This window comes from Protopterus annectens, chromosome 1.part0 (assembly GCF_019279795.1).
Source record: "Protopterus annectens isolate FY-2018-M chromosome 1.part0, PAN1.0, whole genome shotgun sequence".
NCBI lineage: Eukaryota > Metazoa > Chordata > Ceratodontiformes > Protopteridae > Protopterus > Protopterus annectens.
The window spans coordinates 1,584,320,058-1,584,341,300 of NC_056725.1; the positions used below are offsets into that span (position 1 = coordinate 1,584,320,058).

General features: G+C 43.4%; 1 protein-coding gene across 4 annotated transcripts in view; it reads left to right on the forward strand.

Annotated features, from left to right (window-relative positions):
* Window positions 1-21,243, forward strand: part of TOM1 (target of myb1 membrane trafficking protein) — a 1,917,838-nt gene that overhangs the window by 857,977 nt on the left and 1,038,618 nt on the right. The gene's annotated exons all lie outside the window — the stretch shown is intronic.

Genomic DNA, 21,243 nt, shown 5'->3' on the forward strand with positions numbered 1-21,243 from the left:
CTCTTCCTAAGGTGGTTAGAGCCTCCCTTCTGTTTCCAAGGCTTCTTTGAGAGGCAGGCCAAGTTTAACTTCAGTGGGGTTTCTCCTAGTGCTTCAGGGTCTTTGCCTAAGAAACATATGCTTAAAATGGCAGAGGATTTGATTACTATGATTAGAGGTTCTATGCCCCTCCTGATAAGAGGCCTAGGGTGGAACCTGAGTTTGAGAGTTTTGAGCAGTGTTCGAGGCTTCTGAGTCTTGACTGAAGACTTGCAGGAGTTTCCTCCTTATTCTGATTCTGATGTGGATGATTCTACTCCTTCAGCTTCTCCTCCTGAGGATTTTTCATTTTCAGAGACTCTGCATTCCATGAGGGAGCATTTTAAATGGGAAGGTCAAGATTTCTCTGATTCCAGGAAGAGGCTTAGGGAATTCTTGTTTTACCCCAGCATAGGCCTTTAGCTATACCTCCTGTTCTGAATGTGGTGGAAGATGTTTTGCAGAGGCTTCCCTGAATCCTGATTCTTTGCCTCCTGCCCCAGTTAAACCGGATAGGTACTATAGGGTGCCTGAAGCTCATAAGTATCTTTTTAAGAGTCCTAGGGCAGACCCGGAAACTGTCTCTCAGGGGCCTAAAGGTGTGAAGGCTTCTGTTGTTAAAAATCCTGTTCCTCCTGATAAAGAGGCAAGGGCTTTGGATAGATGGGGAAAGAAAGTGTATACTTCTTCCACTTTAGCCATGAGGCCGTTGAATTGTCAGTTTCACATGTTAAAATATCAGAATTATCTCCTTTCACAATTGAAGTCTAAGGTGGATGCTCTGGCAGAAGGTATTGAGTGTAAAGAGTTGCAGGATTTAGTTCATGTGTCTGAACAGGTGGGTAAGCATTCCTTGCAGTGTGGTTTTGATGCTGTGCAGGCCTCCTCGAGGGTGGCTGCCACTGGTTCTGTTCTTCGTAGGCACGCCTGGTTGAGGGATCAGAATTTAGCTGAGCATGTTAAGACAAGGATTTTGGATGCTCCTTTACAGTCTGATGTGTTGTTTGGTTCGCCTGTGGAAGCAGTTTTAAAGAAAATGGAGGACAAGGCTAAGTCTATGCAAACTGTTAAGGATTTTTGCAGGTGCAGCCTCCAGTTGAGTAGAAATTGGCCTTCTAAGGGATGGACATATCCTGCTTAGGATTCCCAGTCTAGAGGTAGGTCTAGACGTGGTAGGGCCAGAGCTCAAGGTTCTTTTAGGCCTAGAACAGGAGTTCACCTGCTCAGACTTCTGGTGAGGGCAGGGGTCAGTCCTTTCGTAAACAGACCCAATGACCTACCTTTTCAGCTGCCAGTACATTCTCGCCTGGCAGCACCTTTGGGAGGAAGGCTGGCTCTTTTCAAAGAAAATTGGGATTTAATTACCCAAGACAGATGGGTTTTGGATATCATTCACCACGGTTACAGGTTTTATTTCCATACCTTGCCTCCTTTCAAAGGCATGCCAGACATTCCTCCTCTACAAAGAAAAGAGGCTCACAAGCAAATTTCTCTGTTGCTCCAAATAGGGGCCATTCAGCCAGTTCCTGTGCCAGAAAGGGGCCTAGGATTTTACTCGCCTGTTCCTAGTACCAAGAAGGGGAACACGTGGAGACCAATTTTGGATTTATCTATCCTCAACACTTATCTGGACATTCCCAAGTTCAAAATGTTGGCGTTACAACAGCTTTTACCTCTGCTGGGCAAAGATCACTGGATGGTAACTTTAGATCTCAAGGAAGCTTACCTTCATGTGCCTATCCGACTAAGTTGCAGGAAGTATCTGCGTTTTCGAGCTGGAGATTCTCATTATCAGTTCTCTGCATTGCCCTTTGGCTTATCCACTGCCCAGAGTATTCACAAAGGTTCTGGCTCCAGTGATAGCTTACTTCAGGCTAAAAGGAATACAAATCTATCCTTACTTGGACGACTGCCTGATTCTGGCTCAAGAAAAGGAAGACCTTTTACAGCATTTGGAATATGTGATAGCAGTGCTAAGATGCCTAGGGTATTCTGTGAGCGAAATAAAGTCCAGTCTAGTACCCTCTCAAGACATGTGCTTTCTGGGTGTGAGACTGAATACAGCAGCCCAGATGGCCTTTTAACCCCGGACAAACAAAAGAATCTTTCCAGTTACTTCCATCAACTATCTCTTCAGTCCGGGCTGACTGCAAGGACAGTCCTTCAAGCCTTAGGGTTCATGGCATCTTGTATTCTGGTGCTTCCCAATGCCAAACTGCATATGAGGAAGCTGCAATGGTATCTCAAAATGTATGGACACAGCACTGCCAGGATTTGGACACTGTCATTCAAATAATACCTTGCATTCAAAAGGAATTTTTGTGGTGGGCTCAGGAATGTCACCTAAACAAGGGACTCTCTGTGACCCGGCCAGAGGCGAGTCAGATTCTAACGACAGATGCCTCAGACATTGCTTGGGAGCTCATCTAAATGGAAAGTGGATACAAGACAAGTGGCCTGCCAGACTACAGCATCTACATATCAACATGAAAGAGATGTTAGCAGTCCAGTTTGCATTAATGGCTTTCAAGGAGTTACTTCTTCCAGGGCAGGTGTTGACTCTAACAGACAACACAACTGTCATGTGGTACATCAACAAACAAGGGGGAACACATTCTTACCCGTTGTGCAGGCAAGCAATGATTTTATGGGGGACTGCGCTCAGCTTGCAACTAACTCTTCAGGCAAGGTTTCTGCCGGGAGCACAGAACTCCTTAGCAGATGTGTTAAGCAGACAAATCATGGATCCCCACGAGTGGAAACTGGATCTTCATGTATTTGAAAATTGACAGTGTCATGGGGAACTCCAGACATAGATCTGTTCGCTTCTCCACTAAACCACCAGCTGCCAAAGTTTTGCACAAAGAGGTTTCATCACACAGCTTGGAAAGTGGATGCTCTTTCTTTCAGTTGGAAAAATCTTCATGTGTATGCCTTTCCACCTCTGCCTCTTCTCCCAAAGGTGCTCCTAAAGGTCAGACAAGACAAGCCAAGGATGATTTTAATAGCTCCAGATTGGCCTCGGCAACACTGGTACCCATTACTGAGGAATCTGGTAAGGAAGCCTCCATGGCCTTTACCTTTGATTCCACACCTGTTGTCTCAGAGGGACGGTCACCTGCTCAATGTCAAGCTTCAATCTCTTCATCTAACAGCCTGGCATATTCTGTTTTGAAACACAGCAGGTCTCAACTTCCTCAACAAGTTTTAAATGTGATTTTGGAAGCCAGAAGACCTAGTACAAGGAAAGTGTACGCAGAAAAATGGAAGAGATTTTTATTTTGGAGTGCAGCAAACAATTTGGAGATTTCTGAGCCTAATTTGAGTGTGGCTCTTCAATATCTTACTGAGTTATTGGACAAAGGTTTGTCTTTCTCTTCCATTAAGATTCATGCTGCAGCTATTTCAGCTCACTATGATTGTGACCCACCATTGTTTTCGCATCCTTTGTTCAAGCAATTTCTTAGAGGGGCAAAGAATATAAGACCCCCGTAGAGCTCCTACTCCTGCTTGGGATCTCAATTTTGTGTTGGAGAAACTTACTCTACAACCTTTTGAGCCTGCGGCTACTGCTGAATTGAAATACTTGTCATGGAAGACTGCTTTTTTGTTGGCCATTACTTCTGCAAGAAGGGTTTCTGAATTGCAGGCCCTTATGGCGGTAGAGCCTTTTTTGATTTTTCATAAGGATAGGGTATCATTACGTACTAATCCTTCCTTTATGCCTAAGGTGGTTTCTAGTGTGGCTTTAAACCAAACTATTCATTTGCCTACTTTTATGCAGATCCCCAAAATAAAGGGGAAAAGATTTTGCACACTTTAGATGTACACAGGCAATTGCGTTATTATTTAAGCAGGACTAAGGATTTTAGGCAGTCTCAGCAGTTGTTTGTTTCTTTTGCTTTGAGTTCTCAGGGCAAGCCTGTGTCAAAACAAACTATTTCTAAGTGGATTGGGTTTTGCATTGCATTTTGTTATTCCCATCATGGCAAGGAGATTCCAGCTGGGATTAGGCCTCATTCCACTAGGGCTACTGCCACTTCAACAGCATTTCTAAGGGGTGGCAACTAAGGATATTTTGGAGGCAGCTACTTGGAGTTCAGTGCATACTTTCTCTAAGCATTATCACCTTCCTCTCTACTCTAAATCTAGGGCTGGTTTTGCCACAGCTATTTTGCAAGGCATGTTGTCAGCTCCTGCTTCCTTATGATTTGCCAGCCTCCCTTACCTCTGCTTTGGGATTCTACCCAATAGTTAGGACTGCAGCAATGTGGAATGAAGAACATAGTACAGTTTTGTACCTACCATAAATGTAGATGTTCGAGGATCCACATTGCTGCAGTCCAATTTACCCTCCCTCCTTCCCCTCTGTGTTTAGGGGTGGTTGTGCAGGTGAGGTTATACTCTGGTAATTTTGTATATATTGTACATATTTTTGGTGCAGGAATGTTTGGAGTTTTTGGCTTTGGCCTTGTCTTTTTAGGGTCTTCTGACATCTGGGGCAAGAAAAGACTGAGGATATGACGTCGGTCATGCGCATTAGTACACTGACGTCAGTCTAATGCGCCTTGACCGACGTCAGCCATATACTTTGGTATTCGGGCCGACTGGGACAGCGGACTACCCCAATAGTTAGGACTGCAGCAATGTGGATCCTCGAACATCTACATTTATGGTAGGTACAAAACTGTACTTTTCCTCCCATCTTGATGCTCGCTCAAGGAGTACAAGAAGCAGTGCCCACCTGCCAGATGGGCAAAGGTTTTTATTCAAAGATGTTCCTGGTATCAAAGAAGGACGCATCCTGAAGTCCCATGTCTCTTCAGTCCTCTCTAAATCTTTTTGTCAAGATTCCAAAGTTCAGAATAATTTCCCTTCATTCCATTTTACCTCTGATCCCCTCTGTAGCTTTTATGGTAAAGCTAGACTTAAATGATGTTAATAGTTGCATTTCCATTGCCAAAACTGTTCAGATGCTTTTTAAGATTTTCTTCATCTGTCTTACATTATCAGTTCGCTTTCTTACCCTTGGACTTTCCAGGATTATTCACAAAGTGTCTATCTCCAGTAATTGCTTATTGCGAACTTCAAGGGATTCACATTTTTCCATTCGAATGTCTTATCTTTGCAAACTTTTTCCATCTGTTAAAGAGTCTTTAGCAACTGTTCACAATCTCTTATGTGATGTGGTCCGTGTTTTCAAATCAAATCTTCTCTAATCCCTTCCCACAGAATTCTGGGATGTCTGATAGATGCTGCTTGGGGAGGAGCCTTTTTCCACCAGACAAAACAGATAACAGTCCTTGCTCAGTTTCTTCTCTCAAAGCCAGGTATCTCTTGGGAATTTATCAGTATATTGGGGTATATGGCATTAATGATTCTAATGCTTTCCTTAGCTGGATTCCATATGAGCAAGATCCAAGAATACCTCTGGTCGGGCTGGATTCAGCATTTTCACCCTTTATCTTTTCTGGTCCCTGTTTTGGGATTTGTAAAAAGGGCAATACTTTATCGGTAGATCTAATTTCTCCCAATCCATGTCTCCTAACATCCCTCTCAAGTCTGTCACAACAGATGCTTCAGATTTGGTGTGGGGTGCAGTCTCCACAGCATGAAAGTGCATGGTCTGTGGAACTCTCATGGCATACAGGTGCATATAAATGTCAGGGAGATGCTGAGAGTGATCCATTGCTTTGAGAGCCTTAATTCGTGCTCGTCCCTGAGACATCTGCAAATTTACTCCGTCTACACCACAGCGATGCAGTACATAAATGAACAGATTGGACCCGCTTTACAGACTTGCTCTGATAACCTGTGTGATGGCCACCAATATGTGTTGTCCCCATGCTGGGCCAGTAATCAAGGAGCCTGAATCCTCACCACTGACACTGCAGAGGGATGTGCACTTGGAATACAAATGGATGCACTCAGTATTTCCAGATGCAGAGCTGTCTGCATCAAGTACAGTTTCCCTTATGAGCACACAGGGAACACAATCAGCCCGTGGTCTGGATGTCTCTGTCTGTCTTCATCCAGGTCCCTAATAAGACTCCCCACTGGTACAGCTGTAGGGTTAGGTCCTCAGCCGAGTGTCCAAGGCAAATCCTCCAGCATCCTCTCTGTAAACCCAGTGCTTCATTTCCCTGCCCTAAGTAGCTGATACACATCACTGAGAGATTTGATTTTCACACACACACACACACACACACACACACACACACACACACACACACACACACACACACACACACACACACTCTCTTAGGAAAGGCTGGCACAGGTTTACTAGCCATGTCCCCTTCTGCCCAGATTATAAGGTAGTTGTCACCGCTACCAGACACTCTAAGGCCTTTAACAAAGAGTGTCCAATTGTACTGTGTAACATTAATACTTATACAAATGGTAGTAGTTCACCAGGATGGCTAGGCCTTCAGGAATGGCCCACACAGTGTCACCAAATATAAGAACTCTCAAAGTTTAGATACGTTTTAAAAGGACCAGCCATAATAAAAGGTTCAAATATGTTTAATAATAAATAATAAAAGAACATGAAAATATTGAATATATATTTACAGTAAACCACAGAGTTCAAATCACATAAAATATTGAAATTAACATTGATGGACTGACATACAAATAAAGAAAACACTTTCTAAACTAACAGCCTAAAATAGCACAACACACCTCCTAATAGAATGAACAAACTCCGTACAAACCAAATGTAAATATGCTGAATAAATTCCAGTACAGAGTTTGAAACACAGCCAGTCTTTATTAAAATGAAAACAATAGGTGAGCACTTTCACAGGTGAAATCCCTGCTTCATCAGACCTTAATACAGCATTTTTTTCTAAGAGTATCTTGTATAAAACTTTTAAAACTGCAAAAACCAATGACAGTGAGTAAAACACATTACATCATTCAATTGCTTAACTTCTTAAAAGGGTCATGGTGAACTACACTTCTTAAAAAGGTAACATCATCCCAAAAAGGGAGAAACCTGGGCCTCAGATTGAGAGTCTAATACACTACCAACTGAGCTACCTCATACTACAGCAATAAAAACAAAATATTTACATATGCATAAAAATAATCTGTATAAAACATTAATGTATATGTGGCTATCCATGTAAAAAGGTGTGTGTGATGTAAATGTGTGGATCTTAAAACATTAATATATGCACACATTTTATTTCTTGAGGTTCTGTATAATTGGACAGATCTCCCTTGCGTTCACTGTCATTGATCTTTTCTATGACCATAAAACTAAATTGATGCTCAGAAGGGCTGTTAGCTATATGTTTAGCTAGTGCATTATCACATTATGCATAGTAATACTGTAAAGATGTTCTCTGATGCGATCTTTTAGTCTTCTCTTGGTCTTTCCAACGTAGAAGACTTGGCAAAGTTTGCACCAAGCTAAATATACTATATTAATGCTGTTACAATCCACATGTTAAACTGCTTAGCAGTAACTAGGTGGACAAAATGTCCTCTTATTAATATATGAACAGTAACTACAAGCTTTACAAGGCTTTGTACAAAATTCACTAACACCAATCTTATTAGTTTTCTGGTCATAGTTCCTGTGACGACCGTGCCCTGGCCCAGCAATCAAGGAGCCTCAATCCTCACCACTAACACCAGGGAGGTCGTCTTCTAGAAGAGGAGAGGAAATGATAACTAATACACACAGTAAAGTACAATTTCCCTTGCACACAGAGATCACAGTCAGTCTGGGGCTGGTTGCTCAGTAAGACTCCCCACTGGCACAGCTATAGGGTCCAGGTCTCAGCCTAGCTTGGCAAGCTAAAACCTCCAGTACCCTCTGTCCAAGCAGTGCTTTGTGTCTCTGCCACGTAGCTGACACACCACACACACACACTTTGAGATAAGTATTTATATAACTTCACAGACACTCCTGGGAAAGGCTGACATAGATTCTCCAGCTGTGCCCCTTTACCCAGACCATACAGTAGTAATCCCTGCCACCACCCAGCTAATAATATCAGCTACTAAAAGGCCCTTAAAAGGGTGTCCAGTTATTACTGTGTAGCATTATAATCCAATGGTAGTATGACTAACAGTCAAGGCTTACTTTAGAGTGGCTTATTACAATAACCTCTATAAATATGCAATGTACTCTAGAGCTTATCTCTACACAAACCAGCCACAGGTAGAAGGTTTTAAAAATATGTAATAATAAATAATTAAAACACAAGACAAAACTACTACACCACAGAGATATCTAAGAGTTCAGAGATCACATAGAAACTTAAAATAATACAGTATGACAGGTCTGATTTCAAAGAAAAATACCTAATTAATCTTTACTAGCTTTAACTATTCCTACAAGAAATCACAGTGCTAAAACGTACATGTGAGCATAAGGCAGAGTGCTGATAAGTTGGATATCAAGATCAAAATGCTCCTCAGTCTCTTGTGAGAAATAGTATTTAAACATCACTAACAAACATGTCTATAAGACCCTCCCAAATTACATCATTTTTGACACTTAGGTTTTACCAGTATTCATATTGCATCATGTTAACACTTGGTCTGAGTTCTCAGGCCACAAACTGCATTATTTAGCAATCTAACACCTGCCCAAAAACTTACAACAATACAAGCCATTTCACATATACACTCTAGCAGAAACTAGAGCAATAAAGCATCTTCCACATGTAAATTCTGGTCATAAACTTTAGCCTTAAAACAGTGGGCATGAAACCTTCCTCCAGACGCACTGGAGCCTAATTCTAATATGAAAGGGTCATAACATGTTTCACTGGGCCAGTAGAGTGCAATGTTGTCACATATTTTGCAGTTCCACATTTCAGTGTTCTTTTACACTCAAGAAAACATGCCTGTTTTTTACATTTATTTACAAATGCCAGAATTATATATCAAATTCTATTTGACTAGGCTGGCAGCCTTTGCCCATCTCTCCCCAGTCGTCACAGCTTCTACTACCATATAACATTCCCTTAATATTGTTCTTGTTCTTATATCAAAAATTTGGCTGCATACCTTCTATATTACTAATCCTACTATCTGTTGTGAGAATCTGCCAATGTCTACTGATAATCTCTTTAATATATTTATTATATTTATTATAATTGCTGTAATAGATAGAGTACATCAATTGCTGATTCTCCAATTTGGTGGACTTTCTATCTGATACCCCATCCCTATTACTAGAGTAAAAAGAACAAAACATTTAATCTCTGTCATGTTTTACATCTTCCAAAGTAGGACTGACGTATGATTGTTTATAACATCTAGATGTAAATCTGTGGCTGAGCTCCTTTAATTCATCCTCAAATTTTTTATCTGTGGCATTAAGCCTGTATGCTTGAATGGCTTGCCCTCTCACTACATTGGGAAACACATGGAAAGGATGCATACTGTTACGGTGCAGCAACTTACTGCACAAGGCTTCTTAAAAATTCCAGTGGTAACATTATCCATTTCATCCTTATTAATTCTATCATCCAAAAATTCTATCCTGTGTGGATTGTGTTTTATGTCAAACTTCAAAAATACATCAATATTTTGAATATACTCACAAAACTGTAGAAAGACATCAGCATCTCCAGCCCATACAAAAAAGATGTCATCCAAAAAACGACGGTAGGATGGAATAAACTTGCTATATAACTCATTGTGTAATATATGATCTGAAGTAGTTTACTTCATTTGATCTTCAACCTGTGGGTACTGGATCCATATTGGATCCAAGCCGGCAACTTCACAAGCATCTGCTCCAAGCTTCTCCCCCTACCCATAATACACCACCACTACCTTCCATCCCTCAAATCTCGTTTGCTGCGGTATCGCAACGCATCATGATCTCTGAGCTGTGGGTCGTGAGTAGAGTCTATTCTGGTTCTCTTTTTGATAGTTCTACTGTGTCTGTTGGTAGAGTAGGTCTTCTCCCTTCCTTCCCCTCGCTGGTGCTTCGGGTTGTAGATAGTTTTTCTAGTTCTAGGTAGTTGTTCTGTAGTTGTGAGAGTTTCTCCTCTCCCCCCCTCAGCTTTCAGTGTGCTTGTGCTTCTGAGCGTGTGGTGGGTAGTGCGTGTCTTGTCTATTTGGCTTTGGTTGTGTTATGGCTGATCAGCACAGAGTGTGGCCACAAACTGCCGCCTACCGATGGCCACACTCTGTGTTCTCTGCTTGGGTGTTGCCCATCTCTCCACTGACTTCAGTATTTGCATCGGTTTTAACCCACAAGCCCTTAAAGACCATAGGGCTAATCTTATGATGAAGGGCCTTCTCCCTTCTACAGAGGCAGCTGCCTCCAGTTCTGCTTCGGTCACGTCTGTGACTGCCTCTCCTTCAGCTCCTGCCCCTGCTTCCCCTCCGTCCCAGGCTGGGACTCATCCTCCTGCCACTAGGCCTGTGGAAGGAGAGCATAGAAAGGGCAGAGAGAAGGAGAGAAAGCACAAGGTTGACAAGAGGAAGAGGTCCCCGGACTGTTCGGCTCCGGCCGGACCTCCCCCTAAACTTCAGACTAGGCACCGACCTGACTCCCCTCGGCTCCATTCTCCTAGGTTTTCACCAGAGCCAGAGGAGCCTAGGCCATCTTCTAGGGCTTCGGTTCTCCAACCCACCAGGTTGGAGTCCGTAGCTTCGTTGCAGTCTACCCGCAGTCTTTCAGAAGCTGACATGGATAAAATGATGTGGAGATTTATTCACACACAAATTCAGATGGGAGTCTTGCCAGTCCCCTCTCCCTCTGGAAGGGGGGGGCTTGCTTCCCTTCTTTACACCTGTATCTCCTTCTCTGATCCGACCCCCAGTTTCGGAGTACATGGATCTGAGAGGTTCCCTAGTCAGGGGGTCGGCGCAGACAGTGCCTGTTTTCTCGATGCCGGCAGCTAACTTGAACGTGCCGGATCCGACTTGCTCAGATCCGAGTGTCTCTCGGAGCCATAGTCTAGGTGTCGGATCCAAGGGGGTGGAGGTTTTCAGTTAGTGCTGACCTTGTTGGGTCACAGCCACCTCATTGGCGCTCCGTCCACTTCGGGCCCAGCTCCGATCCCTGCGTTGGATCCAGGGAGAGCGGCTGCCTTACTAATGTCCCAGGAAGCTCGCTCTCCTTTGGCGTTTGATGTTGTGGAAAGGGTCCTCTCCATTGGGTCAAGGCCCCTGACTATATCTTTGGACTTCCCCCCCAACTCCCTCTGCTTTTGGTATGATTCACGTCATTTTACCGCAGGGACAGGTGGTGCTCGAGGAGCCCCAGGCAGTTTCCCGTGAGGAACAACAGGTGGTTTGCAAGCCCGGTCCTGAGAGCCTCACCGGAGAGGTTTCTCACAAGCATACGTACAAGAGGAGGCACTTGGACTCCTGTCCTGAGTCCCTCACTGAGGACATTGATTTGGATGAAAGGGAAGGTTCCCCCAGATCATCTCCCGAGGATGTCTCCTTTGGAGACTTTATGGAAATATTGTGCCAGCGGGGAGGTTGGTCCACCCCAGAAACTTCCTCAGATGAATCGGTGTTCCTGGAGGCCTTCGACATGGGCCCGCCTACTTCCTGGGTGTCCCCTCCCATGGATCCGTTAGTGGACTTGGTCACCTCACGGGCTTGGAAGGAACTGTACACCGTGGAACCAATTCCAAAGCGCCCAGATACAATTTTAAGCCCCCTGCAGACAGACCTGCTTGGAATAAAGGGTCTTCACTAGACGCTATGATGGTAGCAGCTACCACCAAATAGGAACTAGGCCAGGAGAGTTCCTCGGTCCATCCTCCCAATCGTGAGTCTAGGAAAATGGATCATCTAGGAAAGCGGGTATATGTGTCAGCAACCTTTTCTATGAAGGGGCTGAACTATCTGGCCCATGTTACTTGACTACAGCGCAACCTGGTTAAGGAACTGGCTGAGTAGCCCCCCACAGTCCATGTCGCAGGAGGACAGGCATACGTTCTCTGCGAGAATGGCTACCTTAACAGTGGTTTCTAATACGTCCATGTGACTCCTCTTGCACGCTACCAAAGGAGTGGCTGGATCCGGCATTGCCATGAGGCATCATGCCTGGCTCAAGTTGTGTCAATTTATGGAACCATTTACGGCGTCATTTGTGAATGCCCCTTATGATGGTTCTTCCCTCTTTGGAAAGAGCACCCATGACACCTTGGTCCAGAGTGTGAATGGGAAGACGGCGTCTGCCATCAGAATCCACTTCTCGAACCCTCAAAGATCCTTTTCCCAGAATCAGCGAGGGCAAAAGAAGATGTGGTCCCAGAAGTCTCAGTATTCCCGGGACACACACAGTGCTTCTTCCCCTAGAGGGGGACAGGACAGACGCCAGCCCAGAGGTAGAGGGGGTCCAAGGAATGTTGGGTCTTGAGACCCGTTCTCGGACAGGCCCTCACAGCAGCCCTGAGGGGTTGCCCAACTGCTCTACTCTGGAGGCAGTTGGGGGTCGCCTGCCATTGCACCTGAGAGCATGGTAGTCCGTGTCATCAGACCATTGGGTGTTTCAGATAATATCCAGAGGCTATTCATTCCCATTTGTGGTTCCCCCCACCCCTTCCAAACACCTCCCAGATGTCCCACACACACAAAGGGAGACAGCAGCACTAGAGGTCTCCAAGCTGCTAAAGAAACAAGCCATCGAACCTGTCCCCCTAGATCAGCCCAGATCGGGCATCTACTCCAGGTTCTTTTTGGTGCCAAAAAAGACGGGGGACTTAAGGCCCATTCTGGACCTGTCTACACTGAACCTGTCAGTTGTCAGAGAAATTAAAGGATGGTTATCTTACAGTCCATCCTGCTGTACCTGCAAGAGAGTGACTGGATGTTCTCGTTCAACCTCCAGGACGCTTACTATCACATAAAGATGCACAGAAGCTCCAGGAGGGTTCTCCACTTCTGGCTAGGGGCCAATCATTATCAGTTTCGTGCCCAACCCTTTGGTCTCACCACAGCCCCCAGGGTGTTCACCAAAGTGATGGCAGTGATGTAGCGGCTTACCTGAGGCTTGAAGGAATTCAGGTCTACCCTTACCTGGACGATTGGCTTCTTACTGCTCCTGCCAAACGTCTACTTTGCCATACCAGAGATTATTTTGTACGCCTTGCACACCATCTAGGAATTACAATCAAACAGACAAATATCTTCTGAACCCTGCCCAGGTTATAGAGTACATTGGAACATGGATAGACACGTTACAGACCAAAGTCTTCCTGACCTTAGAGAGAATTTGAAGCTTATGGATGCATGTCGCTTTCATTTATCAGTCTCATCTCCACTCAGCAGAGTCGCTTTTAAGGGCCCTAGGCTCTATGGCAGCAACGATCACACTCCTACCATGTGCTCGCTTACACATGTGAGTACTTCAGCGGACTCTAGCGGTGCAGCGGTCTATGTTGGATCTTTCATTGTCATACCCAATACACATAATCAAAGCCTGCAGGTCGTCCCTTCTCTGGTGGATGCATTCTTCGGAAATCTTGGAAGGACAACCTTTTGTCACAGCCCCTGCCCAAGCCACAGTGACCACAGACACCTCCCAGCTAGGGTGGGGGGCATTGCTCGGGAAGGACCGTTCAAGGTATGTGGTCCACCATCTAAACCAGTTTGCATATAAACGTTCTGGAGATGAGGGCGGTCCTTTTAGCATTGCAGGCCCTTCATGCTTTTCTACCTCCTGGAACCAGTGCGATTCAGTCAGACAACATGTCGGTGGTCTGGTATATCAACAAACAGGAAGGGAACAGATCTTTACCCCCTCTGTTGCGAGGCCATGAGAGTTTGGGAATGTGCGATCTCCACCGGTCATTTTCTGGTATCAACGCACATTCCAGGATGGTCCAACATTCTGACGGACAAACTAAGCCAGACTATTCTAATGCCTTACGAGTGGTCTCTGAATCCTTCAGTAGCAGAGCAGATCTTTCGAGAGTGGGGTCGACCTTGTTGCAATCTTTTCGCATCTCCTTCCAACGCAAAGTGCAGCAAGTTTTTTGCTCTGAACCCTCCGCTGGGGGGATCTCCCAGAGATGCTCCAGTCCATGCTTGGCCTCCCGGTCTTCTTTATGCTTACCCTCCTGTACCCCTTATTCCAAAGTTCCTCCAGAAGGCTCGTTGAATGGGGAGCAAAGTGATCCTCATTGCCCCATTTTGGACTTGCCAGGTATGGTTTCCTTTCCTCTGGTCTCATCGTCTAGCACCTCCTTGGATCTTAAATCCCCTTCCGGATCTCATCTCTCACACTTTGAGGGTCCCTCATCTGAATCTGGACAGTCTGAAGCGCACGGCTTGGATGCTCCAGTTCCCTTAATTGCTAGGACTCCCAGCTCATCTTCTTCGGTCAGGTCTATTCTGGTGGCAGCTCATAAGTCGTCCACCAGGAAGATTTATTGTAGCAAATGGAAGCGTTTTTCCATTTGGGCCTCTCAAAGGAATTTCGATCCTTTCACGGCTCCCATACCCGCTATCCTTGATTTTTTGGCAATCATTTTTCAACAGGGGGCTAGCTCGTCTACGTTGAAGGTTCAACTAGCCACCATTTCTCATTTTCACATTGGTGAAAACTCGGCTTCTTTGGCCTCTGTTGTGCAAAGCCTTTATCAAAGGTACCTTCCTCTTACGTCCTCCGGTCAAAGACCCTATTCCCCCGTGGGACCTTACTATGGTACTTCAAGCGCTGGTTGCCCCTCCCTTTGAACCTGCAGCAACCGTAGAGTTTAAGTTTCTGTCTTGGAAGACAGCCTTCGTAGTGGCCATCACCTCAGCTAGGAGGGTCTCAAAACTTCAGGCATTGTCTGTCAAGGTTCCATACATGGTTTTCCATAAGGACAGGGTTTCTCTTTGCACCAATCCCTCCATTCTTCCAAAAGTGGCATCCGAGGTCAGTATCAATCAGACTTTCAATTTATCTGTTTTCTTTCCAAATTTCACAAACAAAGTTGAATGAAAGTTGCATTTGTTGGATGTTCATAGACAGCTACGTTTCTATTTGCACAGGACCAAATCTTTTTGTAAATCTGACCAGTTATTTGTGTCCTTTTCTAAACCTGTTTTGGGTAAACCTATTTCCAAGGTGACCATTGCTAGGTGGATTTCCCTATGCATCCTTCACATCTACAAGGATAAAGGTTTGTCTCCCCCAAGTCAGATTAGACATTCGACAAGGTCCATGGCTACTTCTGCGGCCTTTTGGTCTAGAGTATCCTTAGACAACATTTGTTCTGCGGCTACTTGGTCCTCATCTCATACTTTTATTTCTCACTATAAATTGGGCTTGACTTCTCGAAGGAGAGGGTCCTTTGGTTCCGCGGTGCTCCGGAATATCCTTCCATGAGGGCCACCCAGGTGTTAAGTAGCTGGGGACTCTGTCCCACAGGTTGAAGATCAAATGAAGTAAACTACTTCAGATAAAGAAGTTATGTACTTACCATAACATTCCATCTGAGTAGTTCTACTTCATTTGTCTTCAACCGTCCCTCCCTCCTTCCCCCTGGCCTTACCATATGGGCATGTTTCATAGGTAGCACATTGTGTGTGGTAAGGTGGTTTGGATCGGGTTGTTTAGTGTAGGGTGCAGTAAACTTGATCTGTGGGATGGAAGGTAGTGGTGGTGTATTATGGGTAGGCGGTGGAGCTTGGAGCTCGAAGCAGATGCTTGTGAAGTTGCCGGCTCGGATCTGATATGGGTCCGGTACCCACAGGTTGAAGACCAGTGAAGTAGAACTACTCAGATGGAACGCTATGGTGAGTTTATAACTTCTTTTTTAGCTTCCCAAGCTGTCATAAATATGTTGGCGTAGCTATTGGCACCCGCAGTGCCCATAGCTACGCCATCAAGCTGAAGGTAATACCTCCCATTAAACACAAACATATTATTGGTTAATACCACAGACTTGAAGGTGGTAATAATTTCTAAATCATCTTCTTGATATTCACTATGCATAAAAAGATATTCCCTTAGAGCCAAGATGCCCTGCTCATTGGGAATTTTAGTGAATAGTGAACACACATCCATTGTAACCAACTGAATGCTATTAACCTTATTACATGTGGAGATGAACTCATAGAGATCTGACAGAAAACTTCTGGTGTCATCAAAGAATATTTTTGTTTACAGTAACAATAGGAAGTAAATGCTTCTCCAATATAATAGAAAAAGGTCTGGTTAACTAACCCTCACTAGACACTATAGGTCTTAGAGGGGGTTGCATAGGATGCTTATGTATTTTTGGAATGCCCTGTATACAGGGAATCTTAGGATGTTCAACAATACAGTATCTGAATATATCATTAATAATGAGTTGACTGTTGTACAAATTTAATAACATTCTAGCTACACGTTTTCATCTGGTGCATTGTCAACATGTCTACGACACTGTATATGGTGCGAACTCCTAACATCTCATACATTTTGTCAACATAATAAACAGTGTTTATAATTACTGTTGGTCCGCCTTTGTCAGTGGGCTTTATAACAATGTCATTACTGTTTTGTAGGCTTTTTAAAGCTCTATGTTCTTGCCCGTTAATGTTATAAAAAGTCTTCTATTTGTGCCTTCAAACAGAGTGTAAATATAATCTGTACATAATTTACTAAATGCCTCCACTAGTGGATGATTGGGGGGCACATATTTTCTGGGTTTTTTAAAATTACAGTTAACAGTGCCTGGATCAGTAGATGGAAACTGCATCTTCAGCATGATGTTATGTATGAACATTTTTAAGTCCAATATAGTCTCTGTCATATCTGCTGATTGAGCCAGAATAAAAGTGAGTCCTTTCTCGACAACCGATACCTCATGAGTGGAAAATTTCTTATTAGAGATATTCCAAATTAATGTGGACTCATATTTATCCACATCTTCTTTATAGTTTGATTCTCTCCCATCTCGGATGTGAATTTCCTCTTTTGCCTCCCTTGGATCCTCGATCTGCTTCAACCATACCTTCCTTTCTGATGTATGGGTAGCGGTAACCCCATAAATGCACTGTTCACGTTTTTGAATGATCCACACTTTTTGAACTGTTACTAACAGAACAATGTATATTTTGTTTAGGACGCACAACTGGATCTTCTGTGGAATGTACTACAGCTGTCACAGTGATATTAGATTTTCTATTCTAACTGTTGTCATTATTCTTCTCCCATGTTGCTTTCTTTTCATGTGAATTCCCACTAAACACATTATTTGTAGCTGGTGATGGATTCGCCAAACTACTACCTCTAGATGTCTTTATCTCTTTATTGGTGGGATTATCTGATATTCCGTTGTTGTGTTCTGATGGTGGAGTAGTGTGCTGTTTTGTTTCTTCCCTCATTTCTCTGGGCCAGCAAAACAGTCTACCAAGGCGAAAGTCTTGCATGTCTTTATCTATTTTCTTAAACTTCCCTTGCATAAGTCTCTTCTCAGATAGTTCAATAGTATCCAAAATATGTGAGACTTTGACATCTAAAATATCATGTGGAAACTTGTCGTATATCTCCATCTGTTATATTTTTTATTGTTTCTATTGGTGCCTGTTCCAATTCCCCCCCCAAAAAATCATTCAAAAGTCTCATATACGCAAAACCTGTTTACAGGTTAATCTCTTGCCACCGTTTTAATAGCTCAGGATAATGCTTTTCTTGTGTGGACATATTAAAAACTCGAAACCTTCGAGGCTCTATTTGATATGTAAGGCAGGCCTCAAAATGTTGCCTCTGTGCCTGATGCCTCTTAAGTTTATACAAATTATCTTGTAGCGTATATAGGCACTTACTCATTTCAAAGTCATTAATACTAGATGTCTCTTTATTTACTTGATCATTAAAAACTCTATTTTTAGAAATTAGAGGGTTGTTACCAGCAGTAAGCAATTAATCCAGCCTTCCCTGTAGGTTCCTGTTGTGGCCAAAGTTTTCCATAGATCTCCTGGTCTCTGCTGTTGTTTCGCCATCAAAAATATTCTGTATCACCGTTTCATGAGGCACATATTTCGGTTCTAAGGCAACGTTGCTTTCAGCCATGCTCCCCAGGTGATGCAGAAAGAATGTCCACAGTATAAAACAGCATAATGCACCTCCTAGTAGGATGAGCAAACTCCGTGCAAACTAAATATAAATATGCAGAATAAAATCAGTATGGAGTTTGAAACACAGCCAGTCTTTATTAAAATGAAAACAAATAGGTGAGTGCTTTCACGGTTGAAATCCCTGCTTCTTCAGACCTTAATACAGAATTGTTTTCTAAGTGTATCTTATATAAAACTTTTAAAACTGCAAAAAACAATGACCGTGAGTAAAGCACAAATTACATAATTCAATTGCTTAAGTTCTTAACTTCTTAAAAGGGCCATGGTGAACTACACTTCTTAAAAAGGTAACATCATCCCAAAAAGGAAGAAAAAAAAAAAAAAAAAAAAAATATATATATATATATATATATATATATATATATATATATATAATGTGTATGTATATCCTCAGATCGAGAGTCTAATACTCTACCAACTGAACTACCTCATAGTAGGGGTACTTGTCATGCATCCGCTAGCCTGGCAAGCCATCACACAAGATATGTGGGTGAAGAAGATAATCACCAGCAGCTACATTATTCTCTTTGTATCTCCTCTGTAGACAAAAGGAAGAATTCACAATGTGTGACACAGTAAGAAGGAATCTGCAGCAGCAGAAATAAAAAAGCTGCTAGAAAAAAATTCATCCAGCAAGTCCCCCAGACCAAAACAGGTAAAATTCTGGATGATTTGGTGTGGTCTTTAGATCTTCAGGATGCTTACTGTCATATCAAGCTAGAGAAGTGGTCAAGGAGATTCCTCTGTTTCCATCTGGGAGCCAGTCTTTATCAGTTCAGGGCACAGCCCTTTGGTCTCACCACAGTCCTCGAGTATTCACCAGATGCATGGCAATGGTAGCAGCATATCTCAAGCTGCAGCTGTTTCAGGTATTTCCTTATTTAGATGATTAGCTCCTTACTGCACCAGTCAAGGATCTACTGGTCCAGTGCAGGAACATCTGTCTCCAATTTGCCTGTGACAGGGGATGTTACTCTACATTACAAAGCATCAACTGATTCTGACACAGACAATAGAATTTATTGGATATCACCTAAACATAACTTCTCAGTTAGCCAAGCGTCCACAGTCCAGAGTATTATCCCTCTATTAGGCAGCTTTGCTGATTATACATAACCCTTATCTCCCAGCAAGGCTTGTTCTCAAACTGTTAGGATTGGTGGCCGCTTCAGTCATTCTGGTTCCTCAAGCAAGGCACTTCATGAGAGTTACAATGGATGCTTTCAGTCCAGTGGTCCTTGGTGTCTCACCGTCTGCATGTACCTATACACCTTACATCAATATACAGGGAACATATCAGTTAGTGACTGACACTCCCCCAGAGTGTTAGAGTGGTGACACTTCTCACCATCACCTCTGGGAACCGTGGACACTTCCCCACTAGAGTGTGGGGAGGGGGACATTTAGAAGGGAAGACAGTTCAAAATTCTTGGTTTGAGACAGAGGCCTGACTAAACATCATTGTCTTGGAGATGAGGGCTGTCCTGCTTGAACTGCAACTCTTTCAGGACTTCCTTCCCAAGGGTGTGACTTCTTTCCAGATGGACAACATGATAGTAGTCTGGTATAACAGCAAATCCAGAGAAACAGTCATATCCACTTTGTCTTGAAGCTGTGAAGGTGTGAAAATGGGCAGTGTCTTTTCATTGCTTTGTCATTGCTATGCATGTACCGGGGACTTCAGTGTTCTGACAGACAAGCTGAGCAGGTCTATTCTTCTGCTCCACTAGTGGTCCCTCAATCAGTGGCAAGTCAAATTTTCAGTTACTGTGGTCAGCCTTGTTTTATCTTTTTGCTTCATACCTAAACAACAAATGCAGAAGTTAGTTTGTCCTGATCCCTCCTCATGGTCAAACACCAAAGTATGCTATAGTGCATAGTTGGCCCCCGGGTCTCATTTATGCCTTACTTCTTATTCCTCTCCTAACAAAGTTACTTCAGAAAGCCAGCAGGAACAAGGCCATGGTTATCCTTCGTGCCTTTTGATCCTATGATCCTAGCAAGTTTGTTTTCCCTTCTTTTGGCCTCATGTAGTCCATCCACCCTGAATGTTGGATCAGTGTCCATATCTTGTGAGTCACCCATCTCATCAGCCTCATCCAGACCTGAAAACCCTAACGCTGACTGCATGGTTTCTCCAATCTTAACATTACCCTGAGATGCCTGGGTTTCTTCTCTAGTGATTCCTATTTTGTCTTTTTTCAGAAACCGAATACCAGGAAAGTTTATCTTAATAAATGGCAAAGGTTTACTATTTGAGTTTCCTCAATAGGGTTGGCTACACTGGCTCTAGTAATTGCTGAAGGTCTATATCACTTTGTTGAAGGTTCATTACTGTGAATTATCAAACCAAATGTAGTGAACGTTCACGTCAATAAACGACTTATCCAGGGAAAGGAACAAGTTTCTCGAAGTTGGTATATATAGTTGGGGAGTGTGGGGGTTGCAGTTCCCCCACCTGGTGGTTTTGAAATACTGTGCTTTGTGTGACATTTGGAATGCTGGGCAACTTGTTCTTTCCCTGGGTAAGTCGTTTGTTGTAGTGAACGTTTGCTGTATTTGGTTTTATAAACAAAGATTCACTGTAGTGAACCTTCAACAAAGTGATATAGACCCAGTGCTGGAACATATAATGCTATCCTTATAGGAATTAACATCACTATGTCTTTTCCTGAATGAAAACTCAGCAGTTTACATGTTTTGCTAGCCATTTTTAAGTTACAGTATCCCTCTCAAGTCCCTTCCATATCCAGTATGTAATACGTGGAGTGCTGAGATTATGATCTGATGTTGGGAAGATTATGAACTTGTTAACAACTTCCCAAGCACACATGGGCAGCCTTAGACATTGGGGAAATAGGTGGCGGCCTAGGGCACCGATCTTGCTTCTCTGGTAGGGGCACTTTTCAGGTATTCATTAATTATCTTTTATAGTAAAGAAATGCAGCATTTCTTTGCTATAAATAAGTGCTAGAAAATCACCCATACAGAGCAGCAGGACCAGCAGCCTAGAGAGAAAGTCCTGTAGATTTAACAATTTGATTTGTTGACCTCCTGCTTGCCCCAGTCATAACTTATGTGAACAGTGAATCTGATATCTCATGGGTGGGACAGAACAAAAGTCAGCAAATTCACAAATGTGAGAGTCTGGCATGAAGAGAAAGCTTGATG